Source organism: Bactrocera dorsalis, chromosome 3 (assembly GCF_023373825.1).
Source record: "Bactrocera dorsalis isolate Fly_Bdor chromosome 3, ASM2337382v1, whole genome shotgun sequence".
Taxonomy (NCBI): domain Eukaryota; kingdom Metazoa; phylum Arthropoda; class Insecta; order Diptera; family Tephritidae; genus Bactrocera; species Bactrocera dorsalis.
In genome coordinates this window covers 82,484,548-82,506,750 of record NC_064305.1, presented here as the reverse complement: position 1 = coordinate 82,506,750, position 22,203 = coordinate 82,484,548, and the positions used below count along the sequence as shown (strand labels likewise).

At 38.4% G+C, this 22,203-nt stretch overlaps 1 protein-coding gene across 1 annotated transcript in view; it reads right to left on the bottom strand.

The window, feature by feature from the left end:
- LOC105226264 (heparan sulfate glucosamine 3-O-sulfotransferase 6) overlaps positions 1–3,522 on the bottom strand; it is a 174,960-nt gene extending 171,438 nt beyond the window's left edge. The window contains exon 1 of the mRNA XM_049452354.1: positions 2,143–3,522. The gene's annotated coding sequence lies outside the window, so the exon portion shown is untranslated. The remainder of the gene's footprint in view (positions 1–2,142) is intronic.
- Between the last annotated feature and the right edge of the window lie 18,681 nt (positions 3,523–22,203).

Here is a 22,203-nt window from a genome sequence, read left to right as displayed (position 1 = left end):
TTTATTCTTTTTTTACAAGCCATTTAGTGTCGCCGTGTCACAGTATTTTTTTACAATGGAAAAAATTGAATATCGTGCAGTGATAAAATTATTTTTTTTCTTAAGATGTAGCACCAAAAGAAATTCACGAACGAATGTTGAAATTGTGTAATGATTATTCACCTACAATTAGAACAGCAGAAAGTTGGGTTGCTGAATTTAAACGTGGTCGTACAAGCCTTGAAGATGATCCACGTGAAGGACGTCCAAAAAGCGCATCAACACCAGAAATCATAGTCAAAATACAGGATATGGTTTTGGAAAATCGTCAATTGACTGAGAGAGTAGAGGCTCTAAGCATCTCATTAGGCAGTGTGAGCCATATACTATATATAAGAGAAATTTTGGGTTTTAGAATGCTGTATGCACAATTTGTGCCGCATTCGCTAACAATCCTGAATAAAAACAAGAGGCTAAAGAGTGGTGTGAACCTGGTTGTTCGGCTTCGAAACGAATTCGTGTCCGGACATCCATCAAGAAGGTTATGGCATCAATTTTTTTGGATGCGAGAGGAATTTTGTTTGTGGGTTACTTGCAAACTAATAAAACAGGTAATTCTGAATATTATTGCAACCTTTTGGACCAGTTGAAGGAAAAAAATTATGAAAAAATACCTGGTTTGCAGAAGAAAAAATCCTTTTTCATCGGGACAATGCACCGGGTCAAAAGAGCATTTTGACAACGGCTAAAATCCATGACTTTAAGTTCGAATTGTTGGGGCATCCACCGTATTCACCAGATTTAGCTCCCAGCGACTCCCATTTGTTTCCAGAGCGTTTTTCATCAAATAAAGAGGTCATATCGGCTGTTGAAGTGTATTTTGCAGACCTTTCGGATTCTCATTTTAGGGATGGGGTCCACAGATTGGAGGATCGTTGGAGCAAGTATATTAATGTTCAAGGAGATTATACTGATTAATAAAGTACATATGTTTTCAGTCATAAAATTGTGTGTTTTCTAATCAAACGACAAAACTAATTGAACAACCTGGTACGCTTAAAATTTGTCTGTATTTACCGACTAGACTCAAAGTTCACATATTATTTTAATAGTATAAAATATCGATAGATATATGGGGAACTTCCTAAAAATCACAAAAAGTGAAAAAGTTTCTTCCCATTAAATTTTTGGAATTGTCTCTACGAGAAATGAGATTTAGAGTCATCGGGTGTTTGTGCAAATCTGACCAACTATTATTTCCTTACAAGAGAGTATAATAGCTGCAGAAGTAAAATAAATATTTTTTCGATAGCTATAAGCTGTACATAAGGTAAGAGACTTAGTCATTCACTATACATAAGACAAGGCTATAAATAAAATAAGGCTATGCTTAAGAAAAGAGATTTAGCCTAAAGCTATTGGAAAGATCGTATTCTTTATTTTACTTCTGCTGCTATCAATGATGTATATATGTAAACATCATCGAAAGCCTCTAAGTTTAATTTTACAGTATTCCACTTGTTTACATATACATATGTATGTACCTACACTAAAGACTAACCCAGCGATTACTAGTTCAGCATGAGAAAATATCCAACAATAAATATGTCATATGCATCTCAAAATCCCACGCCTTTTAAGTGCAAATATTCGCGCACAAACACAAAAGCCAAATTACCATATAAAATCAACGCTCAAACGCATAGCACCTAAAACTATGCAACATAAATGCAAAATTCTGTTAACTCAAAGCCGCCAAACTTTTCTCAAAGCAAGAAAAAAAACAAACCAAAAATAATAACAAACAAGGAAATTTGCATCTGCAACACACAAGTGTAAATAACTTGAGGCGACGCGAAAGCCGCAATGCAGCCGCCAAAACCACACGCCTACGTCGTTGCAAGGCAAGCGTGTGCCTTTGCTGTTAACAAGTGTGACATCAAATATGCAACACAAAGTGCTGCGGGGTCCGCACTGGCGTCCGCTGTCAAGTTGACTGTATGCAAACGGCACGCTCTTTCTTCACAGAAAGCAAGGCACACGAAAAAAATAGTTTCAGTCAAAAAATGTTCGGCGCTTGCAGATTTTTTGTTTTAATTTTCTTGTTTACTTCCAATTTTCGTTTATTTTTTTGTTTAGTTTTGTATGCGCTTTGCTACTCACCTTTGTCGGGACATAGACGCTGCTGCGGCTCTTTGGCTCACTCAAGCTCACGCGCGCACACACATACACTCATACATGCATAAACGAAGAGCACGCTCGTTTTGCTCTGTTTGGAAAACTTGTTTCACTTTTCGTTTTAGTTTGCTTTCGCCTGGCCTTTTATTTCATGCTTTTTACCTTGCTTCTTTGCGCTTTTATTATTCTTTAGTTCGCTTTTGCCTGTAAACTTCACTTGTTTGTATCCTTTTGTTTTTATGCGCCTTTTTTTTTTTGTGTTCACTAGTTGGCGTCGCGCGCGTCCGTGTTCACACGCAAACTGACCTAGTTTGTCTTTTATTTTCGTGCAGCTTTTTAAAAATTCATCTCATTGAGCGCGTTGCATACTTTCGTGCGCAACCAATGAAATTTTGTAGCGCGTGCTAAGGACATTTGAAGGCAGCCTGTTTTTTCTGGTTTTTGTTGCATTAACCACGTCTCGAGTCTAAGCGAATGTCGTTGTCCAGTTTTAAGCAGTTTCTTGATTTCTTACCACAAGCGCCTAATGATATGCTTTGGTTAGACACTTTTTCGTTAATTTTCGCTACTTTTCGCGTGTTATGCTAAATTTTTTTAATATATAATAGCAATATTTCACAAATATATTATATTTTTACGTCTCATATACTTTTTCTCTATATTTGTTTTCGTTCGAGTTTCACGAAAAGCACAAACTTCTTGCTAACTTCGTTTTTATTTCGTTTCTATTTAGCAGCTTTCGCTTTCACTTTCATTCACCACTGCTACGCGTTATGTGGGCGTATATACGTATACAATTGTGTTGGTGTACGTGAGCGTGTATGCGGCGGGCGCGCTTTTTCTTTAGCTTTATATTCTTACGAACTACGTTTTGGCCTCACTTACTCACTTGCGTTTCTGCTTAATTTTCACGCGCGTTTGCAACGTTTTTTAACTTCTGCATTTCTTCTACATATTTTCTAATGCGTGTTGTTGTGTGCACATCTGCCGCCGACGTTGTGTGCTCTTTATCCTTTGGCCTAATTGATTTAATGATTTCTGCTCGTCCTTTAGAACACACGGAAAAAACAAGAAAAAGCAAGAGACCGAAAGCGCGAAGCAAGAAAAAATTTCGTAAGTCCCGTTCTATTGCGCGCTCACTTTTTTAACACATTTTCCACAAAATTCTTTGCATATTTTTAGGCTTTTAAACGCGTTTATTTCTCGAATCGCTTTTTTATTTTGTTTTTATTTTTCGTTTAGGATATAGCGCTATAAGAGGTTTACAAAAATTTCACATTTCAACTAATTTGTCCACACACGAAACGAATTTGAACCGCCACCGACCGTACGCTTCGGATATTCACACATTTCTGAATAAGGCGCCAGACGCTCGAGAGCGCAACAGCAGGCACTTTTGCCTTCGGAGCAACAGCACTCGTTTTGAGTGAGAAGCAAGTGAGTTGAGTGCATAACACAGTGATGAGTGTAAATTAAAATACCGTTAAGCCGGCAGCTGAGTGCCTAGCAAATTACTCCCAATGATTAGACTCAATGCGAGTGTATTTTTATTAGAAAAAGTGTTTTTGTGACTACAGCCACAAGCGTCTAAACGTCAAAGCGACCGTGTTGAAAAAAAGCAAATTTTGAAGATTTTAAAGCAGAATGACGTTTTTTCATTGGAGACAGGGTCGTCCGAACCGCTAGTAGCTTCATTCATACCACATAAGACTGTCCCCTTTGGGAATACTTTAGCGTGGCGCTGATATCTTTGACACCACGCTGAGGATAAGGTCCGAGCGGGCTTTTGTTGTCACCGCGGGCGCTTGAACGTAGTTGACAGCAGTTGAAAATGTTATTTGTTATTGGAATGAGTGCGCATTGTTTGCATAAAAATAATTACAACTCCGTTGGGTAGGGTAGGTAAATTTAATTAACCGTTAAGTTGTTAGGACAGGTACGTGTTGTGTTAAAAAATATCAGCAAATATTACTTTCTTATGAGTGCTTTTAAGGGCAATGCTTTCCATCTATAAGAATAATATGGTCGCATGGATGTAGCAGGATGACGATGGAATCAGACGTTCCATGGCCCTTCCTTGACGAACAACAAGGAGGCGCCGACAAATGAATTGTCGGCCGAGCTATTCAAATACAGTCGTGAAGAACTAATAAAGAGCACGCAACAGCTTCTTTGGAGAATACGGTCGAACGAAAGCATGCCCGACGATTGTAATGTAAGTACGCTCTGCCAAATCCACGAAAAGGGAGACGCCATAATCTACGCCTACTACCGTGGGATAAGTCTCCTTAACATCGCATATAAGGTTCTATCGAGCGTATTGGGTGAAAGATTAAAGCCCACCGTTTAAAAACTGATAGAACCTTATCAGTGTGTCCTTAGGTCTGGCAAATCACCGACTGACCAGATATTCATCATGCGCTAAATCTTGGAAAAAACCCGTGAAAAGAGAATCGACATGCACGTACTCTTCGTTGCTGCTTTTGACAGCAACAAAAGGAGCTGCCTTTCTGCCGCTATGTCTGAATTTGTTATCCCCGCAAAACTAATACGGCTACGTACACTGACGTTGAGCAATGCCAAAAGCTCCGCCAGGATCGGGAAGGACTTCTCCGAGCCGTTCGATACCCAACGTGGTTTCAGACAAGGCGATTCTCTATCGTGTGACTTCTTCAATCTAATGCAGAGCTTATTCAAACAGATACAATATTTTATAAGAGTGTACAGCTGCTGGTGTATGCCGATGATATTGATATCATTGGCCGTTAGTTCTGATTTCTCCAGACTCGATAATTCAGATGGGTCTGATAGTGAACGAGGGGAGGGCTTGGCTCCCACGTCACTATTGACTGACATAACTTCGAAGTCGTAGGATTATTTCATCTATCTTGGAACCAATAGAATAACTCTTGACAACCGGTGCTTCTTTGGACTGAGTAGACAATTGAGAAGTAAAGTTCTCTCTCAAAGAACAAAGACCAAATTCTACAAGTCACTCATTAATCCAGTCCTGCTGTATGATGTAGAGGCATGGACGATGACAACAACTGATGAGTCGGCGTTACGAGTTTTTGAGAGAAAGGTTTTGCGGAATATTTTTGGTTCTTCAGCGGCTACTCTGGCTAGGTCGCATCGTCCCAATGAATGAAAACACTCCAGTTTTGAAAGTATTCGACGCAGAAATACAGGGGAAGAACGACCTGGCTAGACTTACAAACTCCAATTAAAGCCAAACAGCGAAAAGATAGAACGACTGGCGCGCTGTTGTAAACTCGACTATAACCGCGTAAGCGATATCTACAATAAAGAAGAAGAGGATGTAACAGGGCGCAGATTAGAATGATGCATACATCTCAGAACGCAATATTCCACACTACCACTGTGAGGCCCACAAGCTTTCGGTAAAGAAACCAAGCTGTTTCGGCTGGGGTTTTTTCGCAAATATCATTCTTGCAATCATCACCTTGGAATGAAACCTCCTACGAATATCAAGAGCATGTTCCGACAAAATGTCGAGCAACTACGAGAACATACCGACGTAATTTCTGTACCGACAAACTTCAAACTGTTCACCGTTGAGAGTAACTCCTGCAGCGAAATAGCACCTGGCACAGACCGTGAGCTCCAGTTGCGTGATAAACCTCAGTATCTCTAACGCAACTTATTTCTGTATACTGTATCAGATTTAACTCCTATCCATAATAGACCCTGAAATACTAAACAAGTGTCCATGTAGGACCCCCACAAAAAATACCATTTTCTGGCAATGGTTAGCTAGTGACGGTCACTAAACCAAAATAATTGGCTCCAATCATTGCAGAGATCCAAAAGAAAGGAAGCGAAATGCCAAAAAGTTCAAAGAATTTTTCAGCCTCCCCAGACACCAGTTGATAGTTTTTAGACATGTCTACTGGTTACGCCAGGTTGTGGGCTCATATACATAAAACAGGAATTAGGTCGAACCAATACTGATGCTTTGCGACCTGGCTAAAGAGTCACCAAATCATATAAATCCAAGCAATTTCCAGGAGAAGGATCTTCTTTAATTATTTTGGGTGAAACAACATGAAGTGAATAAAAACAGAATTGACCAGCCACTTTTCCGTACGAAAATAAAAAATGTAAGTCAAAATATGGAAATGGTCGGTACATTTTGGTACTAGTTGACCCTGCTGAAACATACCTAATCGTACATTTTCCTACACTGAACAACCCAATGCTTATTTTACCACTACACTCTCCCAATAGCTTAAACAAATATATAGTTTGTAACTAAAAAAGAGAGTCGCTCAAGAGACACCCCACAAAGCAGCACACCTGCTGTGCATGCGCAGTGCTCAGAGAAATTTTTGACTCAAAACTATTACTCAAACTCTCCAATAAATGCAAACAAATAGCAGCGTCACAAAATAAAAGAAAAGAGCAATAAACCAAAAGTCAAAAGGGAATATGAAAGACACAGATGCAAGCACCCAAAATGCGAGAGCATTAGCACCACGACACGCGCACACTTACACGTTAAATGTCAGAGAATGTCACTCAAATGTCGCATGGGAAATATAAACCGTCACGTGATACTTTGCGGCTGCCACGCTTACCTGAGGCCTGTACCGATTTACCTATTTGTCTCTCAAACATAGACACGAGCACAAACAATTGTGTAGATATGTAGGTGCAAGGCTCATACATCACTCTCCGCGAAGCTCAGCTCAGCTCAACTAAACTGCTGAGTGTTGACATGAATCCGTCAAATCGCATGGCTTTTCATTCACTGTGGAGGTTGCAATAATTGGCATTAGGTTAACACTGTCACGGAGTCGTAAGCGTTATGGTCGTATGAGATAAGACAATGGAAAAAAATTAAAAAAAGGTGAGGAAATTGTGAATTTTTGAGATATTTTAAGTTGCCATTGAATTTGAGGCAGATTTAGATTACATTATTAGCCACGCTCTATATAATATTTTGCTATATGGAGACTCAGCTTTACCCCGCATTTCGCTGCTTCACGCTTCGTTTCCGTTTCAAGCGCCTACACTCATGCATCACTTAATGCGAATTCAGGACTTGCGCGCCCACTTCCGGTTTAGCTTGCCAGCGAAATTATTGTCATGATGCTTAAGCAGCTATTGCGCTACACAAGTGGGCGTATGTAGCAGTGGGTGTCTGCTCATCAGGCAGGAAACGTTACTATGAGCATCTAAATTTGTCGCTATAGACACCTACATCCAACAGCGCCGCCTAAATGACACAGGTGAGAGATTCAACAGCCCGGAATACAAATGCCTCCATACACTGGTGTTTACAAACATTTTTAATTTAGCATAAAGTTCACGGCCGCACAAATTCAAGTGGAAAATTTGTTTGGTTTTGCTTCGGTTAACAACGCAGAAACGCTGGATATTGTAGCGGTTACGTTTTCCTTTCACAGCGGGCTATTCAATCGCTCTTGAGGCTGAGAAAAATTCTGTAAATCTACAGGTAAAAATTTCTATGTGTGTGTGTTGGTGGAAGCTGTGGCGCGCAAAGTATGAAGGTGTTGCTACAAGTCCGTTGGGCCATTTCCGTACAAGACTTTTAAGATGTATTGGTATGTGTGTTTGCTTAACTGTAAACCACTTTGAATTTTAATTAGTGCAACTTCCCTGAGTTATGTTATTTTTGTAATATTTTTTACCCAAGAACAAGTTAAGTATATTAAGTTTGCCACGAAAGTTGTAGCGCCCACAATGAAATATCGGATACCCTATAAAGAATATACTATATGTATACATAGGATTAGCGAGGCGGGCTAAGTCGATCCAAAAACAAGCCTACTTCCATTCCAACGACTATTTTATAATCTTATTAGAATTTTTGGTTATACGAGGTATGCCAATTACGTAATGAGACTGATGCCATAAAAACCGTATATTTGAAAATTATTCTACAACTCTACCATTCCCTTCAAAGTAGTCCCCTTGGGTAGCTATACAGTGATTCCAGCGCGATTTCCATGCTTCGTAAGAATTTTGGAACGCTTCGACTGGGATGTCCGCGAGTACGATCGTCACGGGCGCCTGGATGTCCGTAATCGACTCAAAATGGGTTCCCTTGACCACCGATTTTGTTTTCTTCTTCTTCTTTACTGGCGTAGACACCGCTTAAGCGATTTTCTCTTCGCTACGTGGCGCCAATTGGATATTCCAAGCGAAGCCAGGTCCTTCTCCACTTGATCCTTGCAACGGAGTGGAGGTCTTCCTCTTCCTCTGCTTCCCGCGGCGGGTACTGCGTCGAATACTCTCAGAGCTGGAGTGTTTTCATCCATCCGGACCACATGACCTAGCCAGCGTAGCCGCTGTCTTTTAATTCGCTGAACTATGTCAATGTCGTCATATATCTCGTACAGCTCATCGTTCCATCGAATGCGATATTCGCCGTGGCCAACGCGCAAAGGACTATAAATCGTTCGCAGAATTTTTCTCTCGAAAGCTCGCAACGTCGACTCATCGGTTGTTGTCATCGTCCAAGCCTCTGCACCATGTAGCAGGACGGGAATTATGAGCGACTTATAGAGTTTGGCTTTTGTTCGTCGAGAGAGGGCTTTACTTTTCAATTGCCTACTCAGTCCGAAGTATCACCTGTTGGCAAGAGTAATCCTGCGTTGGATTTCCAGGCTGACATTGTTGGTGGTGTTAATGCTGGTTCCTAAATAGACGAAATTATCTAAAACTTCAAAGTTATGACTGTCAACAGTGACGTGAGAGCCAAGTCGCGAGTGCGACGACTGTTTGTTGGATGACAGGAGATATTTCGTCTTGCCCTCGTTCACTGCCAGACCCACTTGCATTGCTTCCTTGTTCAGTCTGGAGAAAGCAGAACTAACGGCGCGGGTGTTGTGGCCGATCATATCAATATCATTTTAGGAAACAAAAAAAAGTCACAGGGTGACATGTCGTGCGAATAAGGCGGCTGTTGCAAAACGGCGATCCCTTTAGAGGCCAAATACTGGGACACGCTGAGGGCGGTGTGGCACGGCGCGTTGTCGTGATGATGGATCCAGTTACGAGCGATGTCTGGGCGCACCTTGTTGACTCGTTTTCGCAATCTTTCGAGTACTTGGCAATAGTAGACTTGATTCAAAGTTTTTCTCGGTGGAACGATTTCTTTGTGGACGATTCCACGGCTATCAAAAAAGGCAATAATCATCGTTTTCACCTTCAACTTGCCCATGCGAGCTTTTTTCGTGCGGGGGGCGCGCGGAGACAACAATTGTCCTGGGCACGACTAAGAACACTATCACCATATACTCTTACCATTTTAGCGTACGTTTCCGAAGCTGTTTCGTCCAATCTGGCGCAAAATTTTATCGCGGCGCGTTACTTTTGACACACACACGTCTACTCAACTTGACGCAGCAGGCAAACTAAACAAGCTAGAGCGATGGTACATATATCAATGGAGAGGAGAGGGATGCCGGAGAAAGAGAAAGGGAATTTCAAGGTCACAAGTTTACCACAAACGCGGCAATAAAATCAGTCTTATTACATAATTGTCAAACCTCTTCAACTGCAAATAACAAAAAAGTTGGTCAGAATAATTCAACTTATCTCGATTAACATAAATCAACTAAAGTTATTGCATACCTTAACAGATTTCTCAATATACGCGCTTAAATTTAATTTTCAACCAGGTAATAATAGAGTTGGTGAATTTTGAAGCTAAAAAAAAAATAATAATAACTCATAATTTGAAATCCGATAAACTAACACATGCACAATTTTATACGGACACTTAAAATAAACATTTCGAAAAATTTGCATACATTTAAGCACTTGCAAATGCGAGTATGGCCACAAAATACCACAGGCAAAGTGAAATTCAATAGCAGCATTGCCAATACATTTATAAAAACAAATAAACGACGATGAAGAGCAATTCAAAGCGAGCCACACCGCCATTCTAGGCTAATTTACATACATATAGCATATGCAAATGTACATATATGCGAGAGTATATAAATCATATGCAAGGATTTTGAGTTTACGCTCACATCGATGGCGCACAAACACAAACAAACAAACTAATGCGCATTAAAGTGCAAAATTAGCTGAAATTGAGCGAAAATATATAAACATACGTACATATATATACAATAAAAGCGTTGTGAATCGTAAAAATAATGTAACTGTATACAATACAATAGCAAATGTGTATATAAATACATTTTTAAGTATGTTTCTATGGACGTACATCCGTCGTAGCTTGTACAGAAAATGGCAAATTTGCACATAAAATGGTGAGAAAATCACGCACACACGCACATATGCAGTCGCACTCGCACACACACATGTGAAAACAATCGAAATCAATCGTTTTTGCACATTACGAACACACACACACCGCTCGCCACATATCCACTTTCCTTCAAACCTTGCCACGTAGCGATATAATGCGTACAGCAACACCGCCAGCATCAAAGCAACAATTTCTAAATGTTCTGGGCAATTTTGTGAAATTCAGCCAAATCGAAATTCGCATTGAATTTTGCGTGGTTGAATAGCTTACTGCCCGTTTCGACTGCTGCTGGCGCTTGCGAATGCAAAATGTTTCATTTCACTGGAAATGAAACCAAAACAAAGTTTATTTGCATAGCAAATGCTTACTTATACGCACAAATATACACATATAGAGTAGCCATGTGAGTGTGTGTGTTGATTTGTATTTGCTGGAAATTTTTGATGTTGCTACGCGTTGCCATGGATTTGGTATGCAAATCGAAGCTGGCGTGTAAGCCGGATCACATTAAAGTATTCGAAGATAATGTATGTATGTATCTGCATAAACCGAAAAAAATCACAAATGCATTTGAGCACAATAATTTTTGCTTCGTATACAGCCCGCCTCATCTACCACTTCTTCGAGCTTTGGATTAAAATAAACATTGCTGAGCCATTCGTGAGGCATAATTTTGAATATGATTTACCTAAAATTAAAATTCGTCAATGACAAATGTAAAACTGAAATATAAAGTCTTCGAATTTAGTAAAATGTGCTATATAAGGAATTTTCAGCGCCTTATATGAGGGCTGCTATATATATTTCTGGCCTAATAATGAAAATAGGCATATTTATCAACGAAAATGTTTTTTTTTTTTCGTTGGATTTGGCTCGTCTTGGAAGACCCACACGGTCGGTTGCTGTTTTGTTTCGGGCTCGTGCGCATAGATCCATGATTCGTCACCTGTGACGATCTTATAAACGTCTTTTGAAGCACCGCGATCGTATTTTTTCAGCATTTCTTTACACCAATCCACACGAGTCTTTTTTTGAGCGATTGTCAAATTGTGCGGGATCCAACGAGAACAAACCTTTTTTACGGCCAGGTGTTCATGCAATATCGAATGTATGCTGGTGAGAGAAATGCATAGGCATGCCTCTATCTGAAGGTATGTTACATGACGGTCTTGCATTATCAGTTCATGTACGGCATCGATGTTTTCTGGCACAACGGCTGTTTTTGGACGACCTTCACGGAATTCGTCTTTGAGCGAGCGTCGGCCACGATTGAATCCGTTGTACCAGTTTTTCACAGTGCTATAGGATGGTGCTTCATAGCCATATAAAGATTTTAGTTCATCGATGCACTCTTGTCGTGATAATCCACGTCGAAAGTTGTGAAAAATGATCGCACGAAAATGTTCACGAGTTAATTCCATTTTTTGACCGAGATGAATTTTTTAATTCCCTGTAAATAAAACAATTCACGATTAAATGACAAAACGTTCTGAGTGATGTTATGCTAAAAAATGTCAAACTTTCCAATGAAAATGTCAGATTGCACCTGGCAACACTTAGTGTTGCCTAGTCCAGAAATATATATAGCAACCTACGTATTAGAGATTTTACATGGATTTTACACGATGATAATGCATCATCGCATCGTTCCACGATTATGATTTTTTCTTGTTCCCCAAAATGAAAGACGCCGCTCCGTGGAATCCGTTTTCAGTCGATCGAATAGATGAAACAAAATTTGCATTTTATTTACTTTTTTCTCACAATGTATAATAGATGACATAAGGATGAATGAGGAACGCAAATACTTATATTATGTGTACGATGACCTGGAGACTTGAAGGGTCGCCACTTTTTATGCTAAGATTTCTTCCGAAACCTTGTTTATAGAAAAATTATAGAATAATGTACAGCAAAGTAAAACAAGCCAAGATAAAAAGCCTGAAAGATCCAGTGAAAATGAGTTAAGCCATTAGTCAAAATTGGCCAATGTGTTTTGAAAATGTGAAAGTTGGATTGTAAAGTACAATTTTTCATTTGATTTGTTTGAAGGATCATACTGATCCTCATTATTAATCATAATATACGGGTTAAGAAGACTATAACATATTCAGATGTTTTAAACAATAAAATTAGAACCTTGGTATTAGATAATGATATTAAATGCTACATCCAAAGTATTGTTCAAGTAACTCTAGGCTTATAGTAAATACAAAACTTCTATAATGAAAGACCACTTCACTTTTTCAAAAAACAATTCGAAACGTAAAATCGTTTTGACACAACTGCGTGATAAAAAGTATGAACTGCCACCGGTTTCAATATCTTTTTTTTATATTTCAGGCTTTGAAAGTCTGTAAACCTACACTAAGTGTCAGCGCTTTTCTCCAACGTGGATGTAAAAGTTTATGCGCCTTCATTTTATTTGTCGGTGCTGACTTTTCTTTGTTGCGTTTTTATTGTTCTAAGAAACTGCCCGATATTAACACAGCCATGAAAGTCAATCGGATTGCCGGACATTAAGTTTAAATGGGTTTTGCTTTAAAATGGTAGTCCGTAAAGGCGTTTGGTGAGATTGCTTGGCGAATGTGTGTATGTGTGTGTGTGGAGCGTTTGAGTGGCAGAACAATAAAAAATAACAATAATGTCCAAGTAAGAAGCAGAAGTCAGAAGTATTGTAGTGGCCAACGTGTGTGCAAGGTAACAACAACTACAATAACAACAGGTGGATCGTAAATTACAATAACAGCAATATGGCAGGAAACTTTCATTAGACGCTGGCTATGTACTTTGGTGTATACTTGTATGTATATACAAACATGCAAGTATATGTATTACATGTATATGGTATAAGCTGTCCGTGTGTAAGCAAAAAACTTATAATGACAATAATGTGGTAAAAGTAATCAAATGGCAGCGTAAATAAAACACATATTGATAAGCATCACATTTTGCGAACGCATAAACAAACCAAGGACATTTGCCACGAAATGCCACGGCAATACAAAGCGGAAAACGAATCATTCATAAAATCGTAAAAAAACAAGCATTAGCATTAAAAATTTATGTGCTTCATAAAATTTATGGTGGCGTAAAATTTTTTCCATATTCTTCGACATTTTCTCTTTACAGAAAGTTAGCGGAAAATGCATTGTTAGCAAATGTCAAAATGTGTTGAAAAAGTGCAAATTTGATTTTAAGTCATAATAAGAATTTTTTCTTTTGAAAATGAGACTTTTATTTTTAATATCAATAAAGCTGGTAATATGGCTTCAATTTGTTAAATAAATTTTGTGAGACTGATATCCTTGGGATTACATGAAGATGGCTGAAGATACATATCTATTAAGATGAACTTGAAATAATGCACTAAATTTATATATTTTTCATTTTTTTATACCACAAAAATTAAAACACCACACCTTCTCTGGGTCTTTAGAAAGCTGTGACTATTTGTAGGAGACGGTTTTAAGATCGAGAAGCTGTATATGGATCATAAGTTATAGAACTGTACCTGATCAAACTACCATGAGCTTGATATTGTGCCGAGACGGCTATGAACTACTAATAGAGATTCTCGAATTCTTTTCCCACTAATATGCAAGAAATTTTTTAAATCACGTCATTAAATTAAAGACATTTAAGATTCAAATATGACGAATCGGAATTTTTTATTAGATTTTAAAAAATAGATTCCAAAATTTAATGAAGTTTCGACAGAATAATTTTGTAAACCCTACACAACGCCTTCATACGCTAGCACAATCTAGTTGGCAGTCATTAAACTCTCTTCCCTTGACAAAGATCGCATTTTATTATGAATTTGATTATTCATTGAAAAAATTACGCGAACCACATTCTTTAGAACTCTGTAACATTTATACATATAACAGATACAAATAACCTGACACCGTCTACACAATTTTCTAAGATATAAAAACTTTAACCTTTCTCATGATTTTCTGCAAAAATCCATTCATCTATCGCTATGTAAAAGACAAAAAGAAAATCAAAAAGCATCCACAATCATTTCCCACACATATCCACTCATGATCAAATTTGACCCGGATTAGTCGACAGCTGCAAAAAAAAAAACATATATCAAATATGGCAATCAAGTAACAAACAAACATTAAAAAAAGGTTCTATAAATCCAAAAAAAAAAAAACATATTTACTAATGAACCAGTCCGGGTTAAATTTGATCTTGACCGTATGTACAAACCGAAGTACATATGTATGTTATATAAAGTGAATATTTCGATTTTGAAGCCGCAGATGAACTCCATTTTATCGTCTTATATAAATGGGTTTTTAAAGACAGTACGAGATACCAAGTGCAGTCAGGTCCTTCTCCACCTAATCTGCTCATCGTAGTGGAAGTCTATTTTTCCTCTGCTTCCACCGGCGGGTAATGAATCGAAAACCTTCAGTGCTGGAATATGCTCTTCCATCCGGACAATACGTCCTAACCAACGTAGCCGGTGCTCTTGATTCGCTAAACGATGTCAATGTCGTCGTATATCTGGTACAGCTCATCGTTCCATCGACTGCGGTATTCGCCGTTGCCAATGCGAAAAAGACCATATATCTTCCGCGAAAACTTTCTCTCGAACACTCCGAAGTCCGATGACGTGATTGTCCATGCCTCCGCACCATATAGCAGAACGGGAATGATGAAGGACTTATAGAGTTTTGTCTTTGTTCGTCGAGAGACGACTTTACTTCTCAATTGCTTACTCAGTCCAAAGTGGCATTTGTTAGCAAGAGATTTCAGGGCTGACATTATTGTTGGTGTTGATTCTGGGTTCCAAGATAGACGAAATTATCTATGACTTCCAAGTTATGACTGTCAACAGTGACGTGGGAACCTAGTCGCGAGTGCGACGACTGTTGTTTGATTATAGAAGACATTTCGTCTTGCCCTCGTTCACAACCAGACTCAAAACGTGCGGTTGTTGAGGCCAAAAACGTCAATCATCGGCGTATGCCAGCAGCTGTACACTCATATAGAATAATGTACCTTCTCCATTAAGCTCTGTAGCTCGCATTATTTTCTCTCACTGTAGATTAAAGGAGTCCCACGATAGGGATTGTCTTCGTCTGAAACCTCGATTTGTATCGAAATGCTCGAAATTATTCACTTTGATATTTTAATAGACTTTCATCATAGGATCAGACAACTTTCCGCTTCCATTATAATTTCGATATCGGGCGGAATAATATATTGTGAACGAATTCCCTGGCTTAAGTCAAACAAAAAATTGAGCTCTCAGCTTTCATAGTATAATATTTAGTAGTTAATATCATCACTTAATACTTATTAAATTTAAAATAGAATTTAAAAGCTTGGCTCTTTAATTCAGCATAACATTTAAATTTTACTTTTTTTGCACGCAATTGCACGCCTTGAGCGAAGTCACAAACAAATTTGCCAAAGGTCCGACAATTATAGTTCTGCAAGGTACATACTATACTAACGCACAAGCACGTACTGTAAGCCACAAAACATACAGTTGTGTACTTGTAATAAATACAAGTATTGTAATACCAACTTCCGTTTTGCCGACCAGTCAGACATTACAAGCAGAGAGTGTTTTTTTGGAGGTTTTGAACTTTTTTTAACAAAAAATAGAGAAAAATTATAAAAAAGGTCAAAATTTCGGATTTATGGTTATTTGATATTTGAAATATATATTTTTTTTCTGAGTTTTTAAATATACTACTAAAGTTTACAAAAAAAATATTTTTTTTATTCCCAAAAATCGTCTTTTCTAGAGTCGAACTATATTATATTGCCTTAAAAGAGCACTGACGCCAAGCACATGACATTACTTTGACAATCATGTTGATATCTGTTATCTTCAGAAAATTCAATTACTCAAAAGACGCACCCTATATTTCTTCATTACACCCTTTGTCCGCTACACGAAAATAATCACAATAAATTTTATGAAAATCTTTTTTATTAGCATTTTTTACATTTGTATTTGCTCCCTGCCAAATTTTACTGGTTTCCCTCTATTCTTAGTTACTCTACTAGCTTCTTCCCCACACTAAATTTCTTTTGTACTTTATTTGTTGCTGTTGTTGTAGCCGTTGTGCAGATTGTCTTCATTGGCAGCACACGCAGCTTCCGAATTTGATTTTAGAGCAATAAAACCACCTGCAGATAGCAATAAAACCGTTATAGTGCGAGAACAATACGTTGCAACACTGAATTATTTTATATGCTATGCTGTGCTGTGTTGTGCTATGGCATGCAGCTTCTCATGCGCTACGTGGCGTGGGTTAAGTGTAGATTTATATCGTGAAGAAGGGTGGTCATGTGGACGTGCGAAAACAACAATTTGAATGGTCAGCACGTATATACATATATACTTTTGCATATATATACTTATGTATGTATGCGTGCATTTAATGTGCGAATTTATATGCGAGCATATTTGTCACGTTTCAGCTGACGGTGAAAGTGTTTGCATTGCGCTCTGGGCGGTTAACGATTGGCGATTGGGCGGTGGCGTTTTATGTAAATGTGTCGGCGAAAGTGTTATATTGTAATAGCCTCAAGGTATTTAAAAATCGACAAAATGTACATATATAGGATTAATAATTAATGAAATTAATAACAGCTTAATTGGTTTAAGATAAAATTTACAACCACGCCTGCTTCCCAACATAAAAGTCAAAGAGTAAAGATATCGGACTAAAAGTGTGCACAAATAGTTTAACCACTTTTTTCGGCTAAAAATGTTCGAAATCGGATCATAACTTCTCAAGCCCTCTGATGCTACATATGAGGATTTCAGTGCCTATGTCTGATATTTATACCGAAAACATCGCTAAGACTCCGAGATGAATTATATACATACTTACTAGGTGCAGAGAGAATCTTTTTCTAATAGTGTACTCATTGACATTTCTCTTCAGTTAGGTTTGCCATTTCTTCACGGAAAGATATACGATACAACAACGAGTCAGAATTATTAAAATTTACTACAGATATTCTAAGTCAATAACCTCAAATTTAATAGCGCTGCGTCAAATTTATTTATCATAATCGTCCAGTCAGATCAACATTTGAGAGTCTAGTAAACAAATTTTAATCCACAGGCACAGTAAAAAATGTTCCCGTGTCAGTAAGACAAAAAAGTGCCAGTAATGTCCTGAATATTGCTGCCGCTAGCGCATCAATTGAGGAACATCCAAATAAGTCTCTCACTTATCGTTCTCAATCGAAGAGCGTCTCTGTGACGTCGTTATGGCGAATATTGCGAAAAGATCTTGGCCTACATCGTTACAAGATCAAATTATCGTAAAAACTGAAGCCGCTTGACCACCAAATCATCGTATGTTCGTCAATTGGGCTAATCAACAACTTGAAACTTATCCGGATTTTCATCGAAAAATCATGTTTAGGGATGAGGCTCATTTCTAGCTGAATAGCTTCGTCAATAAGCAAAATATGAATTATTAGTAAAGCAGCAATCCACACGTACTCCATTGTATCCCGGTTTAGTGTGGTTAATGGGCCGGCCGTCAATAGTCCGTACTTTTTCCATGATAATCAAGACCGACATGTTACTATGAATGGTAATGGCTACCTTTTGGTCGAATTGGATGATATCGACTTGTACAATAAGTGGTTCCAACAGGACGACGCCACAAGCCACTCAACGAATATCATATTCGATTTATTGAAAACCAAGTTTGGTGAAGGTATTATCTTACGAAATGGCACAGTCAATTGAGAGCCTCGGTCGTACGATTTGACGGCATTAGACTATTTCCTGTAGAGCTACATCAAGTATATGATCTATGTCAACAAGCCAGCGAAGATTAGTGTACTTGAAACTTATGCCTGAAAACCATCGAAAAATAGGTTCAGCTTCAGGACTTCTGCAAGCGTATTCGTAGTGGCCATGCAAAAGAAATCGGCTTCCATACATAATGGCATCGAATGTACCTTCAAAGGAAAAATAATTTCATTGAAATCCCAAACCATTTTTTTTATTTAAAAAGTTAAAAAGCAGGGGATGTCAAAGACCTTATATATAAATAGTCTACGTGACGAACCTAATTGATTTAGCCAAGTCCGTCTGCCAGTCTGTATATGCGCAAGCTCAGTTTCTGAGATATCAATCTGAACAGGACGTATTTTTCTCCAAGAAGCAACTCGTTTATCGGATCCGCCAAAATGGGATCACTGCAGGGCATAGCTGCCATACAAACTCATTTATTAAAAATATATAAAAAATTATATTTTTTAGCAATATATCTTCACAAAATCTAGCATGACAGGATAATGCTACAATCTTCGAACAATGTGTTCAGTTTGGAGAGCTATAGCATATAAATTTGTTTTTATTTTTGAAGTCAAAATCATTACACAGTACGAAAACAAGACATCCGCCTTGTATTCACATATCCACAACTATCCAAGCTCTCGTTGCCTTACACCTTCTAAATGCTCCCTCATACAAATTTGCACACACATCTATAATATATGTACATATATGGATCAGCGAATATATTCACACCTTTCAGCATAAGTACATAAACGGCTATGCTAACAAGCGCATAGATAAGCTAAAGCAAAACGCCCGCTTGTTTTTCCCACCTTTCACACAACGGCTAAACCTTAAAGGTGAATATACCCATAGATTACATTTGGCTAGCACAAAAACAAAATCCACACGAAAACAGCAAATAAATGCCCACCTATAAAATGGCAGGAAAGTGTCAGTAACCGAAAATCTATTTGTCGCCCCTGACCTGAAAAATGTGTGAACAATAAATTTCTGGCTCTGTGACTGAACTTCCGAATTTGAACGAGTGCGAACGCCGCCAACACACGTGCCACCAGCATACTGGAGCTAGCGTTAGCGTATACATGTATGTATGTGTGTGTGTGTCCGTTCGCAGGCGCATATTTTCACAAGCAATCGTCTGTGTTTGTTTTAGCTGTTATGCGCATAAACGGAAGAGGTCGACAGCAATGGCGAGTTGGTTTATTTATTTGTTTGTTTACTCGCTGCCGACATTGCTAAAATATTTTGACTGCCTACTTTTTCTCTAACATTTTTCGGATGTTTGTTATTATACGATTTTTTTCTTGTGATAATACTCTTTTTGCTTTACTGTACACACAGGATTACATGTAACATTTTTTTGTTTGGATATGATTTGTTGTGTTGAAATGGGTTCAAGGCGCAAGAAAACGAATGTCAGGAATTTTTTGAGCTTTGTTTGTGAATATGACATGCACGTCTCGTAAGCCAGCCAAGGAACTGAATCAGACGGAACTGAATCAAATCGAACCGAACCGAACTGAACCGAACCAAACAGAACCAAATCGAACAGAAGTGAACCGAACCGAACAGAACCAAACCGAACAGAACCGTAGTGAACCGAACTGAACTGAACCGAACTTAACCTAACCTATATGAACACGTATTTTAAAAAATTATTATGAGCCAAGGAACTGAACCAAACCGAAACAAACCGAACCGAACCGAACTGAACCTGACCTAACGTAAATTAGGCTGGCAGACAGAAGTCTTTTCAGTAAGTGATATTTCTAATATCCATAAAGGATAAACCCTTAAATATTATATAAAATGTTCAACATATAGTGGAGTCGCGATATTCATTATTTATTAAGCAGAAGCGTTTACAATTTTCCAAAAAAGCTCCGTCAACCGTAAAAAAAATGCAAGCACTTTCGAATAGCAGTACCAAAAGTTCTCTTCGACTCCCTTTTTCAGCTATACACCACAATTTTCAAAATATTTTCCTACAAATAAACACTTTGGCATGCCACAAATGCTTTTGCATACTCACATGCCAAGAGAACCGCATCGTCAGCTGTAAATTGCATAAAATATGCGAATTGCTCACATGTGTTTTGTGGCGCAGACTGTTGTGCTTATCATAGCAAATAGATAACTCGCGCATAATACAATTTCGATACCATCAAAGCCGAAAGCATTGCATCAAATGACGGCTCTGCAGTCAAACAGTCAAGCACTCTAGCTTAAGGCATGCATTCTAGGCATTTTTCAGAGATAAAAACCGGAGCAATGCATGCAATACGGCAGACTTTCGTGTTTTTGTTAGTGTGAAAGTCAAAATCATCGCAGCAAAGCATCAGTTACGCTGGCTGCAAGCATATGTATATACATATATATTTATTTATATGAGTATATGTATATACCTACAGCAGTATCTCTGTGGCAATGCCATTTGATGCCTTCTGCTGTGCTCTCGTATTCCATTGGCACTTGTGCTAAAACTTTTTGCTTATTTATTTCGTTTAAAATGTTTCATTGCTTTTTAAGCAAGAGTGCTTCAGCAGCGGCTCATATATTTTGTATTTGTGGTTTGATGTTGATGTATCTCAAGCAGCTTGCTATTAAATACGTAGTTGTTGGTGAGAGCAATAAAGCTAAATTTACCATAGTTGTTGTTTTTGTTATTACAAATAAAGCTAACGCCACCCGCGATTGCACCTACATACATATATACTTTGGTTTCAACTGGTGTGGTACAACATGTCGTATACGTAACATTTTTATATATTTTTTTTTAACACAAAAATATATGAAAATCAAAGTCACGAGGTTTAAAAAATATATTTTTGAGGGTTATCATTTACCTATTCTTCTTCTTATTCTTTGAGATCACAATATTGGGTATTCCTGAGCCGAGAAAGCAAAACTTCGCCAGTTTCCTTTCCGAAGTCACGCCAGTTGCGCAAAAAGGACCCTATGCAGATCGTCCGTCTATAGGACACGTGATCGTCCTTGCTTCCGTTGTCCACCCATTAGACTTGAACCGAAAAAGCTTTTCACTGGAGCATCGTCTTTCAGGCATGCGACTCCATGTCGCCGTAGAGCTCAAACAGTTCGTGTTTCCATCTTTTTCCGCTCTCATCACTCACGCGAATGGCTACAAATACCTTGCGAAGAACAGTTCTCTCTAGTGCTTTCTTATCTCGGTTTGATAAAATTGGCATGGGAATGGTCCGATTCCTACATTTGTAATACTGACCGTCCTTGGATTTCAAATTTCATCAACATAGACAATTCTGAAAAAGCTCTCATATTTATCCTTCCCTTGACACACACATCCAGATTTTGATACATTTTTCAAGTTTTCAAAGTGGCTCATCTCATTTCATTTTTTTACACGGATGTTATGCTGGACAATAACTATATACCAAAATTTCGGCTGAATCTTCGGTGTTACAATATTCCAATACCTATTTAAAAAATCCAAAATTCCAAACATACAAACACTGGAGCAAAGGTCACCCTAACCCAGTTTATCTGGCTTGCCACAAATTACTATTCACTTTTTTGTGTGTCAAGCGCCCACACACCTGTGCGAATTTGTGCATTAAGCACACTTGTGTTGTCGGCGGTGAGTTTGTGATTTAAAAAATTTATTTTATGAACTCTCACTTTTAGCGCCATTTATTTTGCTGATTTTCAGTCACGTATACACACTTAAATGCTCTACCGCCCCGCCCCATGCCACCACAGCATGCCACAAGTGAAATTGCGTAATTCAGCATTCCCGCGTTCGCCATTGTGCACACATTCGGCCACCCACCCGACGTGTTTTGAAGTACTTGTAAATTTTTTCTTGCCACAAATGAGCGCGAATCCCGCAGTTGCAGCCAAATGATGAATTACGCGCATTTGAGCGAAATCACTTGCGCGCCCAAACCCAAACACCCACTAAATATTTCACTTTTAATTCGAACGC